Here is an 18276-nt window from a genome sequence, read left to right as displayed (position 1 = left end):
TGGTTGGCAGAGGCCCTTCTAGGAGTATTGTGGGCTATAACTTTGTCGATATGGGCTCAGCCTACCCTAACGTCTCTGACCTCCGGAAGGGCTAAAGAGGACTTCTTTTGAACAGGTGCTCCCCAAAAACTTGTTTAATCCGGAGGTCCAATCTTCCTCTTCTTGCGGTATAGGCTCTACCAAACTATTGTAGCTCCTAATTAAGGTATATGCGGAGTCCTCCGTCGGAAGCGCAGCCTCATCGTCCGCTTCCTCTGTCCTACGCTGGGGGGAGGAATGATCACGGGCACCTCCGCTTGGACGGGACCCTCGGTCCTTCTTATCCTTGTCGACGGAAGCCTCCGTCTTCTTATAAGCCCTCGACGAAGGGACGGGCTCCTTCGTGAAATTGTTCGACGGAGGAGCCCGCACTTGTCTCTCATCTCGATGGGGAGACCCGTCGAGGCTGCCCATCCTAGGAGACAACTCCCTCCGCTGGGCGGATTGAATGTCTCTAGGTCGGGACTTATGCCTACAAGACGTAGTCCTCCGGTCATCAGGTGTCGCCATGACGGGCTCCTTCGTGAAATTGTTCGACGGAGGAGCCCGCACTTGTCTCTCATCTCGATGGGGAGACCCGTCGAGGCTGCCCGTCCTAGGAGACGACTCCCTCCGCTGGGCGGATTGAGTGTCTCTAGGTCGGGACTTATGCCTACAAGACGTAGTCCTCCGGTCATCGGGTGACGCCATGACAGGCTCCTTCGTGAAATTGTTCGACGGAGGAGCCCGCACTCGTCTCTCATCTCGATGGGGAGACCCGTCGAGGCTGCCCGTCCTAGGAGACGACTCCCTCCTCTGGGCGGATTGAGTGTCTCTAGGTCGGGACTTATGCCTACAAGACGAAGTCCTCCGCTCATCGGCTGACGCCATAGCGAGGCTATTGGAGGCCCTTCTAGGAGGACTGTCTCCTGCTCGCTTGGCTATCAAGCTTGAGGTCTTTGTCAGGTCCCTCAGCTTGTTGTCTGGAACGAAGACCCATGTTCCTTGCGGAGAACTAGGTCTCCTGCTCTTACTTGGAGGTGCACGAGAGCTTCCTCTCCTGTCCTTAGATCCTGTGGGAGACCGCTAAGGGGAGTTCCTCCTCACAGATCGATCTCTCTTCCTCCTACGTCTCCTCCGACGTTCCTCACTCGACGAGCCCGACGAATCTTGCACCGACGAGTTTGATTTGCCTGTGTACCTCGGCTGCGTACCGGACGGAGGCTTATTGGGACTACGTCGTACTCCGGATGTAGAAGGCTGCAGAAAATTCTCCGGAACTGCTGACGTAGGCGGCACCAACGATGACGGATGAGCCATGAAGGGGAAGGACTCGCTCAGGCCCTCCTCCATATCCAACGGAGACCTCAGCGGAGTCCTTGGTACACCCCATGCCAGCAGGTCTTCTTGCGGGGAATCCTCTCTACCGACGGCACCTTCCCCAGCCAAAGCGCCTGAGACATCCACCCAGGAATCTGGCGACGAAAAAGGTACATCATTATTCCCCATGGGGTCCTCCACCGAGACACGCTCCCCACGTGCGAGAGCAACGTCCCTCGGACCACCACTAACCCACTTACAGGCGCCTGATCTGCCATGATCATAGAAGAATCACCCGCAACATCAATCCCCTGGGGAAGAGGCACCAACTTTTTCCCTTTCAACGACTTACCTCGTCCCCTACTCTGGGTAGGGGAAGAAGGAACCTTACATGATCCATCGGCCGCAGATGAAAACAAACCTGTTTTCCTTGGAGAACGCTTCATAGCCTTCTTCTTCTTTGTTCCAAATTCACCCATTGGACCTCGCTCCAGCCATCACATCCCGGACACGTGTCCGAAAGCGAATACGCTTTACCTCTACACGAGGTACACAAAGAATGGGGATCCACATCGGGCTTCGACAAGAAAGCCCCCACACGATTTCCCGGCTCTAGGCCAAGGACAACGGCAATCATGCCCCATAGCACAACACAAAGCTCGCTAGACACAAGCACAAAGGAAAGAAAGCACTAAAACGCCAATAAAAGCACGGAAGAACGAAAGTAAAAGCACACATCAATAGCACTAATCACTCGTAAAGAAAGTAAAGTCCATGTGGTAACCACGTGGTGATGAACACAAAGGGGGTCGCACAGAGAATTGAGGAGCGGCGTGTGATAACACGACGCGACCAGAAAACTTACTGGAGAACTCAGCCTAAACAACACGCGGCCTACCCAGGTCACTATAGAAAATGGGAGTAGGGTAAACTACACAAAACTCTGGTCGTTTGAGAGGTTCCAGTAACTCCTAAGAAAGTGTTTCGAGGTAAGTCTCTGTGTCAGAACAAAGCGTGGTTTGTATTTCAGTTACGGAACAAATTAATAATGTCCCAATCTCATATCTGTTTGAAGAATTGATTAGCTTAAAAGTTTAGGTCAAGCTGTTTAACATGAAACTAGTCTTGTAATATTTTGATTAGTTGTATATCCTGTTTCATATAAACATACATCATTGCACTGACCCAACAAGAGTGAATGATGATATGATGATATGATATTATAAAATAAATATCCAAGGAATCCTTAATCCAAATTGAAAGTAAAATAGATATAACTTATGAAGATAAAGATGATTAAGCAAAACAAAACAAATGTAAATGTATACTAACATATAAGCAAAAGGTTGAATATCAATCGTTATCGGCTCCATTTCCCAATTCAGGCAATCCTGGATCTACGAAGCCTTGACCTCTTGTGTTAGCTGCTGAATTTAGTGCTTCCGGTGGTAGTACTGGCTCCTGCTCTTCCAGGAATGTTTGTGCAGTGCCATAGATGTTTCTGCAGTGCCATAGATGTTTGGGCTGTGCCAGAGATGTTCGTGCAGTGCCATAGATGTCTCCTGTGTACGATTCTGTTCTTGTCTGTCTTCCAATCATTGCTTACTGCTTACATATGGTGCGGTGCCTATTCTACGAAATGGTCACCTGCTGAAAATGGACATTCAGATGAAAAACTGTATGTTTTATCACACTTTTTTTTTTTTATTGAATATGCTACAATAATTCCACCTAAATCTTCAGCCTGTATAACATATCAAATTTTCAATAAAGACTAAACAGCTTTTCCATACAAACTTGAATCAATTAAACCTATATTCAAGGTATAAAATTTCATTAAAATGACAAATTCGGAGATAATTTGTATTTTTCCTAACCATACAAACCTTAGCTATTTACATAGGGGTTTACTTACGGCGTAGCTGAAATGACGAGCCATTAGATTTTTAGCTAGCTACCCCTCCCCCCACACACTGGTGAGCTGCCTCACTTCATTTAGAGGTAGGACTTATCTTGGGGGACAGGGCTGGCGGGCAAATATGTGTAAATAGCTAAGGTTTGTATGGTTAGGAAAAATACAAATTATCTCCGAATTTGTCATTTGTTCCGTAACTGAAATACAAACCACGCTATTTACATAGGGCGACTTACCCTTAGGAAGGGTGGAAAGTCCCCAGCCTTACTGGCTTTGGCTTACCCGGGGACTCAGAATCCAAGTGAGCAGCACTCGAGAAAAAGTGTCCCTGCACCTCGCAAGTTTCTTGCTACGCAAGAAACGTGCGGCCTACATAAGTTGTGTGTGGAGAAATGAAGTGTGACTCGTCCTAGGAAGTTGACCTGAAGTCCTTTAGATGGAATTCTAGGCTAGGACGTCCCAATACCACCTCGTCAGGGTATGGGGGACGCGACAGTATCATAGTTAATACTAGGAACACAAGGAAGCATGGTTTACCTGCAGAGGTTTGAGGTCAGTTATGCAGAGACCCAGGATGCTGCATTCCCCAAGAGAGGGGAGGATGAAGAAAGAAGTAAGGGCCAGACATACTCTTTCATTCACGAAGACTAAATCCGGGTAACAGTGCCCTCAACCTTCTGCTACTTGTCCATTAAGGAGCCTGAGGTTAGACCAGCTGTTGTGCAGCCACCACAGGGCCGATAGAAAAAGTATCGAGGCTCCTGTGGGTCACGTCCTGCAGGTAGTGGGTTGTGAAGGTCGTTTGACGCTTCCAGACCCCAGCTTGTAACACCTGCGTCACAGAGAAGTTTCTCTTGAAGGCCAGGGACATAGCGATGCCCCTGACATCATGTGCCCTAGGGCGACGTGACGGAGGAGGGTCTGGATTCAAGGCATGATGAATGGTCCGTCGAATCCAGGCTGAGATGGTATTCTTGGTGACCCTCCTCTTCGTCCTTTCTGTGCTCACAAACAGAGCTTGCACGTGGGGACGGACTGCAGCTGTTCTCCTCAGATAACGCCTCAGACTTCTTACTGGGCAAAGTAGCAGATGATCAGGGTCATCTGTTACGGAACGGAGACTCATAACCCTGAAGGAGTCGAACCGTGGGTCTGGCACTCCAGGGTTCTGAGTCTTGGCAACAAACTCAGGGACGAACCTGAACGTTACCTCCCCCCATCCCCTTGAATGGGTGATGTCATATGAGAGACCATGAAGTTCACTGACCCGCTTGGCCGAAGCCAGAGCGAGCAGGAATACCGTCTTCCAAGTCAGGTGTTGGTCAGAGGCCTGGCGTAATGGTTCGAACGGGGGTCTCTTCAGAGCCCTGAGGACCCGAACCACGTTCCATGGAGGAGGTCTCACTTCCGACTGAGGGCAGGTAAGCTCGTGGCTTCGTATGAGTTTAAGGAAAGTTCCAGCAAGGAGGAAATGTCTACAGGTATTCCTTTCAGCCTGAAGGCTAGGCTTAAGGCTGAGCGATAGCCTTTCACCGCCGAGACCGAAAGGCGCATTTCCTCCCGCAAATACACAAGAAACTCCGCTATTGCTGGAATAGTGGCATCGAGGGGAGAGATACCCCTCCTAACCCACCAACCACAGAAGACTCTCCACTTTGCCTGGTAGACCCCTGCGGATGACTTTCGCAGGTGTCGAGACATCCTTTCCGCAACTTGTTGCGAAAAGCCTCTCTCAGTGAGGAGACGCTGGATAGTCTCCAGGCGTGAAGCCGAAGCGATGCTACGGCTTTGTGGAAGATGTTGCAATGTGGTTGTCTGAGTAGCTCGTGTCGTGGGGGAAGCTCTTTCAGGAGTTCCGTCAGGAGCTGCAGAAGGTCCAGGAACCACTCTGCATGATGCCATAGCGGAGCTATTAAGGTCATTGACAGGTTGACCGATAGTCTGGTCTTGTTGAGCACCCTTCTCATCAGACAGAACGGTGGGAAGGCGTAGACGTTGATGTTGTCCCACAGTTGTTGGAAGGCATCTTGCCAGAGTGCCTTGGGGTCCGGGACTGGGGAGCAGTACAGCGGCATCTTGAAATTCAAGGCTGTCGCGAACAGGTCCACTGTCAGGGAACCCCACAAAGTCAGGACTTTGTTGGCTACTTGAGGCTCCAAAGACCACTCTGTACTCACTATCTGCGAAGCTCTGCTCAGACTGTCGGCGAGCACATTCCTTTTGCCAGGAATGAAGCAAGCTGATAGACGTATCGAGCGGACTTCGGTCCATCTCAGTATCTCTACTGCAAGATGGGATAGCTGTCGTGATAAGGTACCTCCCTGCTTGTTGATATAAGCCACAACTATGGTGTTGTCGCTCATCACCACCACGGAGTGGCCTGCCAGGGTCTGTTGGAATTGTTGAAGGGCCAGAAATACGGCCTTCATCTCTAGCAGGTTGATGTGGAGGTACTTTTCTGATTCTGACCATAGGCCTGAGGCCCTCTGGTTCAGAACGTGGGCCCCCCACCCTTCTTTTGATGCGTCCGAAAACAGCATCAAATCCGGGGGAAGGACGAGAAGATCCACTCCCTTTCGAAGGTTGTCGTCGGTCAGCCACCACCGTAGGTCCGTCCATTCCTCAGGTCCTATCGAGACCAGAGAGTCCGGGGAATCGATGCCTTGATTCCACTGGGACTTGAGGCGCCACTGCACAGATCTCATCCTGAGGCGGCCGTTGGGAACTAGACGGGCCAAGGAGGATAGGTGACCTAACAGACGTAACCAAGATTGGGCTGGAAGGTCTTCTCGACTGAGGAAAGACTCTGCAACCCTCCTCAGCCTTGCTATCCTGTCGTCTGATGGAAAGGCTTTGTGGAGATTGGTGTCTAATATCCCAGAAGCCTGTCTCGGTGTCGAAGAAGGGTCGACTCCGAGTCTGCCAGGATCAGCCAGTCGTCCAGATAACGGAGGAGACGGATGCCATTCCTGTGCGCCCACGAAGATATCAGTGTGAACACTCTGGTGAACACCTGAGGTGCTGTGGAGAGACCGAAACACAGCACCTTGAACTGGTAGATCTTGTTGTCTAGGCTGAATCTTAGGTACTTCCTGGAAGACGGATGGATTGGGATCTGGAAGTACGCGTCCTTCAGATCCAGTGTGCACATGAAGTCTTGCGGTCTCACTGCAAGTCTGACCGTGTCTGCTGTCTCCATGCTGAACGAAGTTTGTTTGACAAACTTGTTCAGGGCTGAGAGGTCGATGACGGGTCTCCAGCCTCCAGACGCCTTCTTTACAAGAAAGAGTCGACTGAAGAAGCCTGGGGAGCCGTCTACGACCTCCTGGAGAGCATCCTTCTTGAGCATGGTCTCGACTTCTGCCCGTAAGGCTAGCCCCTTTGCCGATCCCATGGCATAGGAGCTCAACGACACTGGATTCGATTTCAGGGGAGGTTGAGATGTGATGAACGGGACGAGATATCCTTGTCCGATCACAGAGACCGTCCAGGAATCAGCCCCGTGTTGCTGCCACCTGTGCATGCAACTTTGCAGGCATCCCCCTACAGGTAGACACGCAGGGGGATTGCCAATCCTAGCGTTTGCGGCCTCGGCCGCTCCTTCTAGGATTTCTGCCTCCCCTGGAGGACTTTCCGCCCTTCTTGTCTTTGACAGGAAAGGGCTGCTGTTTAGACACCTTGGTCTTAGCTGCCAGAGCCTGCTTCGGTGTCTTGCGAGGCTGCTGTTGCTGTTGAGGAGCTGCAGGTTTGTAGGGCCGAGATGTAAGGGCCTTCTGGAGGAGCGAATCGTGACTCGTCTTCCTCCACCTCTCAGCTGTCCGTTCTATATCCTTGGGCTCAAACAGGTTTCCTCCAAGGATGGAGGAACGTCTGAGCTTGCTGACATCCACAGCGGGGACCTTCGGGTGGAACCTCTCAGTCACCGCATCACATCGCTTTAGAATCGAGTTAGCCCACAGGTTAGTGACCTGGTGAACCAAGAACTCGACGGAGCACGTGCCCAAGAGGAGGAAGGTCTCCAGGGCCTTCCTATTGCTCTCCTTGGACAAGTCCTCAGAGCGCAATAGGATGCCCAGAGACCCCAGCCAGACATCCAGCCACGAAGTGGCCTGCATGGCACACTTAGCGACTTTCTCTTGGCTTAGGATCTCCGACACTGAGAATGTTACCTGCCGGGCATTGAGTTTCTCTAGAGAGAGACCTTTGGTGAGCTCTTCCACAGAGTGGTGGAGGGGAAGAGCTAAACAAGACTCCTCCATGATCTCGAAGTACCTCCTCTGCTGAACGCGAGGAGGTGGGAGGAGCTTGTTCCCGGCAGAAGAACGGCTGGAGGAGGCGAGCTCGGAAAGCTGGCCATCGACCTTGTCCCTGGCACTCTTCACCCCCTGGGACCATGGCAGGGCTGCACTGGCCTTTGGGGGCTTCTGAATACCATAAACTTGGTCCAGGACCGTATCCTTGCCTTCGCGGGGGGCGGTCTCGGGGTCCTGAAAACTATTGAGTTGCCTCATTAGATTAAGAACCTGCCAGAAGGCATGCTCTGACTCCTGTCCCCATTGGCTCTTCTTGGGGGGACACGCGGACGTCCTCCCGGGGAATGGTTGGCTCTGGACGAATCCTCGAAGATGACTTGAGTATTGTCTTTGAGTCCTTGGGCTCCCTCCTGGGAGGGATACAGGACTCAAGCAAAGAGGTCTGGAAGGTCCCTCCTACACAAGACGTCTCTCTTCCTTGAGGTGGGGTTCCTCCCATTGGTGCCGTGGGAGAGTGCCTCACCTCGCTGGATTCTCCTGAGGACGGGAAAGCTTCGTCCGCAGGAGAAGGAGAAAGCGCCTGCAAAGGGGAAGGGGCCTTCCCGACAGACCTCTTGGGAGCCAGCTTAACCCTGGGAGAAGTTACCGCGAAATCCACTCCTCTCCTTCTCTTCAGCGGGAGCGATGGAGCCGTTGGTTTTAGTCCCAGATCAGCGAGGGCTGGCTTCATAGCCTGCACGACCGCTTTCATCAGGGAATTAAACCAAGGCTGGCGGCTGACTGACGCAGTGTCAGCGATTCCTGCTGGAGCAAAGGGGATCGGCTGATCCTTAGGAGTGGATACTACTGGGCCTGCCTGTAACGAAGAAAGAGAAGAAGAATGTTGCCTGGACCTCTCCGATGAATCTTCCTGCTCCTGGACGCGTGCTCGGCACTTACGAGATGGCGATCGCGAGGATGATCTGGGAGCACGCGGGCCCGGCAACTCGCAAGGTTGGGCGCGCTGCGAAACCCGGCGGGAATCGTGTTGGGGGTCGCGCTGGCGCTCGCGTGATGGCAAAACCGCTTTGTCGCGCGTGGGCGCTGGGTAGTGCGCGGGCGACCGGTGGCACGCGGGCGAGTTGGAGCGCAGGTGCGCGGGCGAGTTGGAGCGTAGGCGCGCGGGCGATTTGGAGCGTGGGTGCGCGGGCGAGTTGGAGCGTGGGCGCGTGGGCGCGTGGGTGCGTGGACACGCTGGCGAGGGGGCGCGTGGGTGCGTGGACACGCTGGCGAGGGGGCGCGTGGGCGTGCAGGCGAAGGTGTAGATGCACAGGTGAGGGTGCGCGCGAGTGCCCGGGCAATCGCTGGCGATCAGGAGAGCGATGGCGCGTAGGCGATCGGTGGAGCATAGGCGAGTGTAAGCGCGTTGGCGAGCGATGGCGCGTTGGCGCGCTGGCGAGCGATGGCACGCTGGCGAGCGATGGCGCGTTGGCGAGCGATGGCACGCTGGCGAGCGATGGCACGCTGGCGAGCGATGGCGCATTGGCGAGCGATGGCACGCTGGCGAGCGATGGCGCATTGGCGAGCGATGGCGCATTGGCGAGCGATGGCGCGTTGGCAAACGATGACGCGTGGGGCGAGTAGGCGACCAACTGCGCACAGGCGAGTTAGCGCGTGGGCGAGTCGGTGACCTGTGGCGATCAGACGCGTGGGCGCGTTGGCGAGCGTTTGCGCACAGGCGAAGGATCACGCGGGCTCGTAGGAGAACGCTGGCGTGTAGGAGATCGCTGACGCGTAGGATGGCGCGCAGTAGCGCGGAGAGAAGTTGCCAACTGGGGCGCAGGGCCAGGGGGCGCTGATGTGCTCAAGGGCGAACGCTCGTGGGCGGGCTCAGGAGTCGACTCGTGGGCGCGCATGCACTTTAGAAGTGCGCACAGGAGAAAATGCATGGTGGTGTGCAGGCGATGGTCAACGCGCAGGGGAACGCTGGCGAGGCAAAGGAACAATGTCCTTGCCTGCGCCCAGATCCGAAGGTCGTGGGCGCGTGGGCAAACGTTGGTGGGCATGGCGCGCATCAGGAACTGGGCGCGCAGTAGTGCGCTGACGAGCAGGAGATTAACGGCGCTCAGGAGACTGTTGACGCGCAGTGCCCGCAGCAGGGACAGAAGAGCGCTTGCGCACAGGCGAGCAGGAGAGCGCTGGCAAGCAGGTGAACGCTGGTGAACAGGAGAGCGCTGAAGATCAGGAGAGCGCTGGCGATCAGGAGAGCGCTGGCGATCAGGAGAGCGCTGGCGATCAGGAGAGCGCTGGCGATCAGGAGAGCGCTGGCGAGAAGAGTCTGTTGACTCATCCGCAGGAGAGCGCTGACGAGCAGGAGAGCGCTGGCGAGCAGGAGAGCGCTGGCGAGCAGGAGAGCGCTGGCGAGCAGGAGAGCGCTGGCGAGCAGGAGAGCGCTGGCGAAAAGTCAGGTGACTCAACAGCAGGAGAGCACTTGCGCGCAGGAGAGCACTGGCGAGCAGGAGAGCGCTGGCGAGCAGGTGAGCGCTGGCGAGCAGGAAGTCACTGGCGATCAGGAGAGCGCTGGTGCTTGCACGCTACTGTAGGGCGCACATGTGTAACCTGACGCGGAAGAGACTTACCCACATCGTGGGATAAGCCCTTCTGCCCCGAAGGGACCGGTGCTTGAATGATCAAGGAAGATATGGCAGGCGCAGGAGATCGCGAACGATCTGCGGAGAGGTCCAGTGATGTCACTGCCACGGTCTGCTCCCGACGAGAAGAATCCTTTGCAGGGGACGACGAAAATGAAGACCCGAAGAGAAGGCGCCTCTTAACTCCCTTGTAAGGAGAAGGAAGGCCTCAACGGCGAAGAGGAGGGCGAGCCTTACGGCGAAGAGGAGGGCGAGGCAGGGTATCACCGTCGTCGGTCCTCCGAAGAGGAGTCTCTGTCAGTGCACTCCCGCAGGAGAGACCGTTGGACCCAGCTTTCCCCTCGAAGGATGTTCGGAGGGGGAACCTGAGCCTTCAGCAACATCCACAACAGCAGCAGCCGGGGTTTGACCCGACCCGTCGGACGCCTCTGCCACAACAACGTCGACAATAACCAGAGGGTCTACCTCTGGTATTACCGGCAACTGTTGGACAGCTGCCCCCAACTGGATCAGATCAAACAGGGCTTCCTTGGAGGGTGAGCCCTTAAGCCCCAAGGAAGCCCAAAACTGGAAAAGATCATTGTTAGACACAGTTTGGTCATCAACAAAATCAACAATGTCCTCCCCCGGAGGAGGAGGGGGAGCTGCCTCGCTATGGGAGGCAAAACCCTCTCCCGAACCCCGAGATTGGGAAACAAAAGAATGACCTACGCTACCACTCGGCGGCCTCTCGCGAGAGACCGAACGAGTGGGAGCTTCGGAGGAGGTTCGGGCAACGGAAGAAGAGTCCTTGGAGCCTTCCTTCCTCAAGGCAGCCCCTGAGGGAGAACGGTCTCGCTTAGAACTCTTCTTACGCCGCCAGGCAAACCTCTCCCACTGGGAGGTAGGCCACTCCCTACATTCCATACAAACATTATCACTTTCACACCGTTGACCTCGACACTGCAGGCAAAGGGTGTGAGGGTCTGTATCGACCGCCCACATGAATGTTCCACAGGGGCGGTCAGAGAGTCCAGGGCACTTCCGCATAATGGGAAGAAAAGGTAGAGGCCAACTTCAAACACACAACTGTAAGAAAAAGAAAAACAGATTAAGGCTGTCAACAATGCGAGGACGAGACAGACACGTCTGTACATCGTCCGAGCCAAAAGTGAAGTGAGGCAGCTCACCAGTGTGTGGGGGAGGGGTAGCTAGCTACCCCTCCCCTACCCCCATGCTAACTAGAGCAGGGTTAGTTTAACCCTCGTTAAAATCTAATGGCTCGTCATTTCAGCTACGCCGAAAGTAAACCCCTATGTAAATAGTGTGGTTTGTATTTTGGTTACGGAACAAAAGTCTTTTGTTTCTTATACAAAAGATGAGAACCACCCAATCGCACACCTCTTCTGTATTCACCTTCATGGTTATGGGTCTAGGTGCAAAACATCTTAAAATGACGGACTGAGAAGGAAGGGAATGGGCGTATGTGGGCTTCATGATAGTGTCCCTTATCTAATATGACAAATTTGAAAGTAATTTATATTTTTTCTAATGATACAAACCTTGAGCTCTTTAAAGGGAATATGTTTTTGCTGAAGCTGGAAACTAGCCATGAAAGTTTTAGAAGTACAGTATAACTATCCACTGCTATTTAGCTGGGTGGGGGTGTAGTAACAGCTACCCCGCTCACACACACACCTGTGCTGTATTGCCACTTTTGATTGCAGGCAGGACTTGCAGTGGGATAGATGATGGCAGGACAACCTGTATAAAGAGTTCAAAGTTTGTATTGTTAGGAAAATTAACAAATTTAGAAATAATTAGTATTTTTCCTAACGATAACAACCTTGAGCTATTTATCAAGTTATACTTTTGTCGAAGCTGAAAGACTAGCCATAAAACTTTTAGCGAGGAGTAACTAACGTACACGTACCACTAGTTAGAGGGGGTTAAGGGGTAGTCACCACTAGTTAGAGGGGGTTAAGGGGTAGTCAGCTATCCTACTCACATATATACATCTGTGTTGTCTGGTCACTTTTGATCGCAGGTGGGACTTATCGGAGGACAAGTGATGGTGGGCCGATTTGTATAAATAGCCCAAGGCTTGTCTCATTATGAAAAATACAAATTACTTCCAAATTTGTCATTTGTTCTGACCATAAATACAAACCTTTTCGCTTTTTATTAGGGATGACTCACACATTAGGAGGGTGGAAGTCCAAACCAACTGGCTGGTATTTGACCCAAGGTTTTCCCCTATGTGCTCTGCATGTAACAAAAAGAAACCCTGACACTGCTAAATTCCGTATAAAGCACGGTTAAAGACCTAATCAATCTGTGTGATTGTGACACTAGCAGTGTGACTAGTCTAGTTAAGAATTCTTAGAAATATAGGAATCTTTGAATCAACCAGTGACATTTCCCAATCCCACCTTGCTAGAGGGTATAAGGACATAAGTATATATGTCTATACCAGGTTACACAAGGTTTTACCTGCAGGCAGCGGAGGCCAGCTTTGCAGAGTACTGTAGGTGCTGTTCCCCAAAAGGGTAAGATGAAAGAAAGAGCCTGTCATTCTTTATTACTCATCCCAGACTTATCCTTGGTTAAACTCTGCCATCCACCATCTGCTACTAGCCCATCAAGGAGCCTGATGTGTTTAAACAATTTGTTGCATGGCCACCACAGTCTCCATGTTCTTGTGGGTCATGTCTTGTAATAATTGGGTGATGAAGTTTGTTCGATGCTTCTACATGCCAGCTTGTATGGCCTGCATCACAAAGTAGTAGTTCTTATAAACTCTCCTTATTTTCACCCACGTCATTCAAGTATTCTTCTTGATCCAACCCTTCTAATACCGTATGTACCCATTCTTTTATGTAATACCCACATGGGCATATTGCATTTTATCCTAACCATTCTTCTAATACCATATGTTTATGCAATACCCACGTGGACATATCATTTTTTACCATAGTTATTCAAGTATACAAAGAGTCTTGACCCCTATAATAATGTTGTTATTTATTCGTTGATGCAATACCCACTTGCATATTTCTTTGTTTCCATACCCCTTTCAATTGTTTTCTCCCTTATTACAGAATTTCAATTTATTACCATCAAGTCATATTTATTAATCTCTTCATTTTAACTTACTATTTTGTTATTACTATAACAAACCCAGTTTTCACATAAATACTTACTCTGAACAAGTTTCCCATGCAAGTTCATTCATGTTTACTTTGTAGAGCCCGTTCTGTTTCTGTTAACCAGTCACATACGTATGGAAAGTTTCCACGGGGGTTTAATATTTCCCCTCCCCCTTTCCTTATCTCTTCAAGTGCTCACATCAGTCCCTTCCCAAGCCTTTTTCCCTGTAAAACCTTTGTCCGTGTTAAGCCTTTGTTCGTATTGTACTCCTTTTGTGTTCTATTATGAACTTCCTATACAAATATGTAATGGTTGTAGTTATCCGTACTTAGAAGGCACAGGGAAGTTTTCTGCCACCTCCGATACAGCAACAGTTGCTAGAAGACCCCAGCCTTTGACATCCCGATCATAAAGTAAATCATTATTTTTACTTCAAGTTTAATACCTGATTAGCGAATGCAGTTTATTATTAAAATGAAATTGATGTTAGCGTGCACAGCTCAACATTACCGCTTACCAGTACATGTGGAGCTTGGTATTTTTATTTTTCGCTGAGCGAAGCAAGCCCACGGCGGAACAAAAACCTTTAAATTTAGGGTAAAACATTGATAATGTTGGAGTGAGCAGCTCAACATTACCGCTTGCCAGTACATAAGGAGCTTGATGTTTTTATTTTGCGAAGCAAGTCCACGGCAGAACAAGAAACGTTACACAATATTTAGGGTAAAATATTAGGAACACAAAATATACGTTATCCTGTAGTAAATAACATGATTTCACCAAATTTAGCTTCATTTCAATCGCAACCAAACAGACCAGCCAGTTCGACTAACTTCTGTGCAGAATGAAGTTAGCCGAACTGTTTCTTCTTATTGTTTGCGATTGAAATGAACGCCAAATTCGGTTAAATCACGTTATTTACTACAGGAAAACATATTTTCTGTTCGAAATTATTCCAAGACAGTAAGTAAAACTTTACCTTCTAGTTTACCTGTCTGATTGCTTTGCGAAATTTAAAGAATTAAAACAGGAGGAAAAGTCCCTTAATAATTGTTGACACTAATCATTGGTGAATGGCTGTAAACTTCATTTAAGTTAGCATTATTCAAGCAGGTTTAAATAACTAAATATCAAAAGACCTACAAAAGATAAGCTACAAAAGGAAGTTGTAAATCATTTCAGAACTATAACTTTACCAGTAATTCACCAATATCAAAACATTTCTTGCCTCATTTTACCCATAAGTAATATTAGTATTCAGAATTTCAATGGTTGGTCGAATTAAAAAGGACTTGTAATTGTATTTTCACCTAAAATATTACCTTTCTTCGAAGTCGACCAAGGATGTTTACAAAACAAAGCTCAAACTGGGAATGATAACTTAGTTACTTAGTTACTTGGGGTCAGGGTTGCGAGGCTGGCCTTTTTCGGGCCAAAAATAAACTACAAATTTGACCTTTTTTCATGCTAGATACTTAAATTTGGCCTTTTTGAAATTGGTTAGCCATAAATGTTATATTTTCGGACCTTTCTTTAAATTGGTTAGCCTTAAATGCTATCTTTTCGGCCTTTTTCTACTATTAGGTTGGCCTTTTAAAGCTGTAGTTGATCAGACGTTGGCATTTTCTCGTTTGGAAAACCTGGCAACCCTGCTTTGGGTTCAGGGCTTCAGGTTCAAGGATGAGATTCAGTCCTTGCAACGGCGCCTCTAATAATCTTGGCATTATTATTATTATTATTATTATTATTATTATTATTATTATTATTATTATTATTATCACTTGCTAAGCTATAACCCTAGTTGGAAAAGCAGGATGCTATAAGACCAAGGGCTCCAACAGGGAAAATAGCTCAGTGAGGAAAGGAGACAAGGAAAAATAAAATATGTTACGAACAGTAACATTAAAATAAATATTTCCTATGTAAACTATAAAAACTTTAACAAAACAGGAGGAAGAGAAATAATATGGAATAGTGTGCCCGAGTGTACCTTCAAGCAAGAGAACTCTAATCCAAGACAGTGGAAGTCCATGGTACAGAGGCTATGGCACTACCCAAGACTAAAGAACAATGGTTTGATTTTGGAGTGTCCTCTTAGAAGAGCTGCTTACCATAGCTAAAGAGTCTCCTCTACCCTTACCAAGAAGAAAGTAGCCCCTTTGATGAAGAAGAATGGTTTGGTAATCTCAGTGTTGTCAATGTATGAGGACAGAGGAGAATCTGTAAAGAATGGGCCAGACTATTTGGGGGTGTATGTATGCAAAGGGAAAGTGAAACGTAACCAGAGAGAAGGATCTAATGTAGTACTGTCTGGCCAGTCAACAGACCCCCAAAACTCTCTTGCAGTAGTACCTCAACGGGTAGCTGGTGCCCTGGCCAACCTACTACCTTATGAGATTAACTATCTTTTAAACACTTGTCTTTTTCTCCACATTAAGTTTAATATTTCTTTTTCTTTTCTGAATTTCTTTCACTGAATAGAAATGATTCTCTTGTTTTCTTTAGGTCATCCTCATAGGTTGTTGAAGCTCTATTATTTAATTCTTTCTTTCTTTTTTCTATAATCCTGGCAAAGCAACAAATAAATGATCAATCATTCTTCATCATTCTCACAAAAATTACAGTTTACACTTCCCCCATTATGTCTATTTATAATGTTTAAGTTTTAAACTATTAGCTCTTGCTCTAAAAATGTCACTGATGTCAATGTATTGTCATATATTTCTTTGTTAAACTTTCTGTATATTCCCAGAATAATTTTATTATAATTATTCTTTCAATTTTTAAATTAGGAAATAAATCAATTCCCAGAATGTTCCATTAATGTATCTTGAATTCCAACGCTTTATTTAGTCTTGTTCGTAAAAAGATGTGTTCCTAATTAAAGGTTAAAGGTGTCTGGTTTTAGTTCCAGTTTCATCAGAATAGATGCTCACCAGAACGTCAGCCGGGCAAGCCCAAAGCCCCATTGTGGTGCCTAACCACAGCAGTGGCCTCCCCAGTACACAGCTTAAACTCACGGTTCCGGGGTGGGATCGATCTGCCGCCATGCGATTGCTGGGCAAACACGTTACCACTGTACTAGCTTTAAGTTGATTTAATACAAAAAGTACAATATACAAAAGTGGTTTACATTTATGTTTTTTTCTTCAGTATCTTAATATATCCTTTACGAACAAAGATAGTAATGGGAAGACCGGAGATTCGCTAGAATTTTTGTGAACTATATATAATTCAAATATTTATTTATCAATTACATACTCTCCCTTCAGTAATGACATTCTTTTCTTTTCTTTTAGGAGTGAGAAAAACAAATTTAATATGATTTTTTTTAAGTAATTTCTTATTGTCATCATTATTTCAATCATAGCCATTATCATTTTGAATAATTTGTAAGATACGGTTGATAATTTTGAGCTCATATTTATTGATTTCATAACCAAAGAAAAAACAAAAGCTCGTCAGAAGTCCAAAAAGAATTCATAGTAAATAGCAATGTATAGGCTGTGTATAGACCTGAATTTCCTTTTTATATGTTGTTACATGAACATTATTAAAACAATGGTTTAAATACAGAATACAGAAGTGGTCTTATCAGGGAGACAATATTCACATTCAGAAAGAATCAGAATTTCATTAAGTTACAGTAGGAAGCTGCCGGAAGGACCTTCCATCAGGACGACACGGCTATCTCACCCAAAAATAGATTTTTCCTACATCAAAATCTGTTATATATATATATATATAGATAGATAGATATATAGATAGATAGATAGATTGATTGATAGGTATAAATATACATTATATATTCTTATGTGTAGAAATCAGGACAGCTGAATCGTGATGAGCATAAACTCATAACTCATATATATACACTAGTGGGCTTAGCTTAACGGACCTCAATTAAAGCCACTACTTTTATCTACCAAAACATTTCATAGTTATCACAAAAGAAATCAATTAGAGTTGGAGGGATTTATAACATCTGTGTCACATGTCCAGTGTTGGGACCTGGGAGGCTATTCAGTGCTTAGTAAAACTCAGGGAAACCCATGCTGTTCTTTTATGAAGTAGAAATTATAATAGGATGAAAGGAAAAGATGTTCTATGAAGTAGAAATTATAATAGGGTGAAAGGAAAGATGGAAGAGAATAATTTGGGTAGGCCTACAGGTAGGATCCAAAGGTTGCCTGACATTAGTCAGTGAGAGACAAGAGTAAGCGAGGGAATGATGATAATAATAATAGACGAGACAATGAAATGTGATGTGTGTAAGTATATGTAAATTCTTCCCCCTCCCCCAAACCAATCTGTATACTACTACAAATCTATGACTCCTAAGAGGTCACTGAGCTATAGGTGACGAAAATGTCGTTCTCTGCAAGTCATTCAGGATAAAGCTGTTAAAACCAAATGTCCTTCTCTAACTAGGGTGAAAGTGATTAAATTTGACTACAAAATAGTTTATTTCAATAATTATATCAGCAGAAATACAACAAAACAAATTTCAATATTGGTACTATAACTTGTTAAATATACACTTAACCTGTTGAACATAGAATATTTCTGTGTAGTTCCACTGAAGAGTTGGATTGTATTGATGAATGTGGGTCAGAAGGCCAATCAACCCATTTTACTTTGAAGTTGAAAGAGGCTGGAGATACAAATGGAAGAAACCTGGAATGTTGATACAGTATAGTACAGTAAAAGGTTAAACCGGGTGCGACAAGGACCTTTGAGAAGTACAGTTTGGACTTGGATTTACAGAATTTGGGTTATATAACCAATTGCTGAAGACTGTGAAACCATTCACCACCCAAATCCAACTGACAAAATTCCTTCAGTCATACTATGAAGCAAAACTTAGAGATTGTGGACAGCAATGTTGAAGAAAGGGAGTGGGAAGGATGGTAATGTCTATTAACAGGACTCCAGAGTCATGGCAGACATTTGTCATTTCTGGATGATAGTTTCTACTGTAGCAAAGTGTTGGCAATTTCCTGTAAAAGTG

General features: G+C 47.5%; 1 long non-coding RNA gene across 1 annotated transcript in view; it reads right to left on the bottom strand.

The window, feature by feature from the left end:
* The window catches only part of LOC137616669 (uncharacterized), a 49268-nt gene extending 34618 nt beyond the window's left edge, over window positions 1-14650 (bottom strand). The window contains exons 1-2 of the long non-coding RNA XR_011039466.1: window positions 14588-14650; window positions 2671-2988 (exon numbers count right to left, since the gene is read on the bottom strand). This is a non-coding gene — a long non-coding RNA (uncharacterized lncRNA). The remainder of the gene's footprint in view (window positions 1-2670; window positions 2989-14587) is intronic.
* Window positions 14651-18276: the final 3626 nt, after the last annotated feature.

Source organism: Palaemon carinicauda, chromosome 22 (genome assembly GCF_036898095.1).
Source record: "Palaemon carinicauda isolate YSFRI2023 chromosome 22, ASM3689809v2, whole genome shotgun sequence".
In the NCBI taxonomy this organism is placed as follows: domain Eukaryota; kingdom Metazoa; phylum Arthropoda; class Malacostraca; order Decapoda; family Palaemonidae; genus Palaemon; species Palaemon carinicauda.
Note: the sequence above shows the minus strand (reverse complement) of the source record. Positions and strands in the feature narration are given on the sequence as shown.